The 5,005-nt window shown below is 41.5% G+C and overlaps 1 non-coding gene across 1 annotated transcript; it reads right to left on the bottom strand.

Moving 5' to 3' along the window:
• Positions 1 to 1,674: 1,674 nt before the first annotated feature.
• LOC111825538 lies at positions 1,675 to 1,780 on the bottom strand. The gene has a single exon (XR_002828724.1). It is a non-coding gene; the product is annotated as a U6 spliceosomal RNA (small nuclear RNA).
• Between the last annotated feature and the right edge of the window lie 3,225 nt (positions 1,781 to 5,005).

The raw sequence follows: 5,005 nt of genomic DNA, 5'->3' as shown, positions 1-5,005 counted from the left end.
TGGGGGATTTCTGGAAACAAAAGTGGGGAGGTGTTCTTTATCATCGCTGCTCTCCAGAAGCGCAGGGCTCAGGTGTAGTCAGCACTGTCAAGTGGGCAAGTGAAGAAGGATCTGTGTACAGCGGGGCTCATGCTGTCCTCCCCATCTAGTTACAGTTACTCTTTTAGAAATGGTTTATTCCATCTCTGAAATATGGATCCCACTGTTGTGGGACACTGCTGTCCCCAAGTGGTGGTACCTATGTAGTGACTGCCAAACCTCAGAATGGAAAAGAAACTACATCCTTTTTCAGACTCCTGTAGGCTGTGTGTACCCTCGGAGTGTGCAAGAAAAGCCTCTGGGATGCAGGAAGAAAATACCATGATTCCCACTTCATTTTATTTTTATTGAAAAATGCAAGCAAGAATTTAAACTTTACTGATATTTATCATACTGCCAGTTTGCACTGGGTTCTTTACTCTGAATCTGCCACACGTTGCCTTCTCAGAGAAGAGTAGAAGCTTCACACACTGGCAGAGTTCCTCTCTGGACCCCTTCAGAGTGAAGTAACATATTGCAGATCGTGGGTGGTTGGTTAAATGCAGATAATATTACCTAGTTTCAACTAAACCTACCTTTACACAGTGGACTGGAGGCATTAGAGGACTCTTACAGAGAAACTGCTGGTTTAGAAAATAATCCTAATAGGGCATGAACCAGCAAACAGGAAGCCATGCATCACTGACAAGTATTTTTACAGTAGAAGTTTTTTTATCAGCTACTTGACAAGAAAAAATAAAAACAAAAATTTAACTTATTTTACCAGAGGTTGGTAAAAACATTCAAAATCGTCAACACTGTTTTGCTGTGACCTTTGACGCACAAATGAAAATGCTATACAAGAAATATGAATTTAGAAGGCATTGGGGGCCAGGTGGAGCCTCTTTCTTGAAGAGACACCCAACTTCTGGCATGGTCTGCTACTTATTTACTTGAATACACATTTGCCCTTTAGCAATGCATACAGGCATATCAAAGGTAAAGTTTGGTAAACAGTAAAAGGATTATCAGGTTAGGGAATTGCCTTGAGCCACCACTATCTCAACAATTGGGTGCTTAGCTTCAGCCCTGCTAACACCCAAGGTCCATTGGCCTTCCGAGTTCCTTGGTGCACTGACAGTATTGGCAAGCAGTGGCTTCCCACACTGTTTGAAATATGGATTCCCTTTAACTATTGTCAATATGAGCCTCACCCCAATTGCTGTGTAGGAAGAGGTTTCATGAGATAACTGTTTTGGTTATTGCAGCCACTTGCCCACTAAGATTTGAAATAAATTGAACTTAGATCCAGTTCTTTACATCACTATTTCATAGTTTTAACTCAGCCTTCTCAAAATTCATGAAATGCAGCACATACAGTCCCTGGTCCTCTCCCTGTTATAGTGGGACAGACCTGTGACCAGCATCTATGTACAGGTATGAGATATGTTAAAGAATAATTTTCAAAAAGGTGAACTCATGGCTTTCTGGCAAATATAAGATGAACGAGTGTCAAAGATGTTACTTAACTCATTAATTAAGTAAATGAAGGAACCAGTGAAGATGTTATAACCAATTCAAGAAGTAAGGTTATTTATTGCGTAAGATTTATAGGATGTACTGCTGATTAATATCCAGTTAGCCACCTTTTTTAAAAAAAAAATCGAACACTTCGTGAATTTGCATGTCATCCTTGTGCAGGGCTGTGCTAATTTTCTCTGTGTCCTTCCAATTTTAGTATATGTGCTGCTGAAGTGAGCACTAGCAACACATCTTTGGATGAAAGTTATTTGCATCTCTGCCATATTCTGTCCACCGACAAGTTATCTGCATCTCTTCCAGTCAAAAATCTCTGAAACCCGACAACCAATGGGTCCGGGCTGCCTATCCGTACTTGAGCCAATTAAGCAGAGACAGTGTTGAGTCATGTAGGAGTGTTTATTCCAATACTGCCAGCAGTATGGGAGAGCAGCAGGTCATCCACAAAAATCTGTTCTGCCCTACCCGATAAACCAGCTGCTTATATTGGATAGAAGGACAAAGATTACATGGGAAAGTAGGATTACAGGCCTGGGAAAGCAGGCAAGGTACAAGGGTTACAGGTTACAGGTAATGTGGGCTGGGGTCATAAAGGGTGGGCAAAGGGCAGATGCCTCTGGGACTAGATTGTTTCAGCAACAAGGTTGTTAATCTTTCTATAATGATAGGCAGTTCTCGGAAAAGGAGGATGGACTGCATTCCGATGTTGGCTCCCATGTCCCGGGGTGGACAACTCTCAGCCAGGTTAGAATGTGCTTTCTCTAATCAGAGCAGAACAATCACGGTTAACAGAGCAGGGTTAATATTTCTTATAATAATAGCTAGTCCCCACTATTCTGTTTCTGCCTCTAACATTACTAGAGGGAGAAATTTGAATTGACTTTGGTTTTAGGAATACTACTTCAATGGGCCTTTTGATTATGGAAAAGTAAAACTAAAGTCCCATTTTGGAATAGAAATGTCTCAGGCAATGGGTAGACAGGTTGTTTTGCTCAGTATTGTAAAACATTGTTTCCTCATGTACCTCCTTTCAGTACAAATATGTTGTAAGAACCTTTTTACAATGCACCTCTTGATAACATTATTTTCAAAAAATCAATATAATGCTCAAAATGTAACATACAAAAGTGGTAAAAAAAATAATTATAAAAATGTAGTTAATATGTACATGTTTGGCATGATCAGGTCAGAAGGTATAATGAATAGAGAGCTGGTTGGGCCTCTATGTAGGCTAATGAGTGCGATGGTCACCAGTGCATACGGAAACAGTTATGATAATACTGTCGCCAGACGGGACTGGGGCCTGCTGGTAGCATGTGGGTTCTTGATTTCATGCAGGAAAGGTTTCACAATGTAGTTCCAGGTGATTTTGAGAGTACGTTTATTAAAGCTGGGGACTGTGAAACAAGGAAGGGCGTAGGATAGAAGAAGCAACAGGAGAGAGCCTAGGGCGGTGCTGTGCTTGGCTCTCTAGAAATGCCACAGGAAAGAAGTGAGCCAAGGGGGGCTGCTTTAGCTCACTGGGATGTCAGAGAAAAGGGGGCCTTGGACACAGGTTCAGGAAGTTAGCCCAGGACCAGCTGCCACTGCACATTGCTCCCCTGATTACAAGTCTTGTGGGGACCCTTAGAGTTTAGGAGAAAGAAAGTAAAAAGTTCACAGATGTAATCTAGAGGCTCCCCCCCCACCCCCCATCTTTTGTCATGAGGGTTTTATCTCTCTTCTGTAGGTGAGAATCTTAGGGGAGGGTTTCAGCAGAATATTCATCAGTTTACCAAGTGCATTTTTAATACACTGATGCATCAAAATGAGCACATAGGGGAGTGCGGGATTATTTTCTGGCCAGCTTCACTGCTTTACTTTTATCTTGGGTCTCTCAGGCTCTAATTGGGTTTTTGTTATTTGTTTCCCTGACTTCATCCGTCCTTGGGTTTGGCTGGTACAAGTGGCTTTAATTGGGTCACTGTTCTCCATTTCCTGACCAGGGTGATTTAAGTGATTTATACTATGGTTAGGGGGAGAGGTATAAACCATTTGCTCTAGAATGTCCTTGGTTAGGGAAGATAAGGTCTTGGGATTCACTAGCTGGCTGTAAGTAGTTCACATTGTTTAATTATTTTGTCTCAGTTTCCCATTCCACTTGCCCAGGAATTTCCCTAGCTTCTTACAATTCTGTCGCAATATCACCAACTCAAATACCATAACCTACCATAACTGAAGTTGCCTTCAGAGAAAGGATTTTCCAAATGGTGAATAACTAAATAAAATCCTGAGCCAGGTAAAGCACAATCTTTCCCAGATTTTCACAGTGGATGCATTCCTGGAAAATTTAGTGTCTAGTAAAACCATGCAAAAATATTTTGCTTATATGTGAAACAAAATAAGGTTTAAGCTCAGATAATTTTAAACAGGTGTTTAAGCTCCATAAATGAGTAGAGGGACATAAAGTTCATGCTGGCTGAGGGACAATGTTGCATTGTGAGACTCTTCTACACATCTAGTGTCCCAGATCCCCACCTACTAAATGACAGTAGTGCTCATACAAATCCCTTCACTTCAAAATCCTAGTCCTTGGGACAGTCAAAAAAACTTTCAAAAATTTCCCTCTAGAGGGCAGTATAATTCCTATGGAGCAGTGGTTCTCAACCTTCTGGCCCTTTATTTATATTTATTAGGTTTTATTATTTATTTATTTATTTATTTATTTATTTATTTATTACAAATGTGTCCTCATCCCCCCCCTTTACCCCCAACCCTCCCCCCCCCCCCCCCCCGCACACTCATGCTCCCATCCCCCTGTTGTCCATGTCCATTGGTTTGGCTTATATAAGTGCATACAAGTCCTTCAGTTGATCTCTTCCCCTTACCCCCTCCCTCCCCTACTTTCCTTCTGGGAATTGATAGCCTGATCACTGTTTCTCAGTCTTTGGATCTGTCCCTGTTCATCAGTCTTTGTTGTTCTCTATAATCCACAAAGGAGTGAGATCATGTGGTATTTATCTTTCTCTGACTGGCTTATTTCACTTAGCATAATGCTCTCCAGTTCCATCCATGCTGTTGCAAAAGGCAAGAGTTCCTTCTTTTCTACCGCAGCGTAGTATTCCATTGTGTAGATGTACCACAGTTTTCTAATCCACTCATCTGTTGATGGGCACTTAGGCTGTTTCCAAATCTTAGCTATGGTGAATTGTGCTGCTATGAATATAGGGGTGCATATATCCTTTCTGATTGGTGTTTCTGGTTTCTTGGGATATATTCCTAGTAGTGGGATCACTGGGTCAAACGGGAGTTTCATTTTTAGCTTTTTGAGGAAGCTCCATACTGTTCTCCACAGTAGCTGCACCAGTCTGCATTCCCACCAGCAGTGCAGAAGGGTTCCTTTTTCTCCACATCCTCTCCAACACTTGTTGTTTGTTGATTTGTTGATGATAGCCATTCTGACAGGTGT

Source organism: Myotis lucifugus, unplaced genomic scaffold, assembly GCF_000147115.1.
Source record: "Myotis lucifugus unplaced genomic scaffold, Myoluc2.0 scaffold_30, whole genome shotgun sequence".
Lineage (NCBI taxonomy): Eukaryota > Metazoa > Chordata > Mammalia > Chiroptera > Vespertilionidae > Myotis > Myotis lucifugus.
Note: the sequence above shows the minus strand (reverse complement) of the source record. Positions and strands in the feature narration are given on the sequence as shown.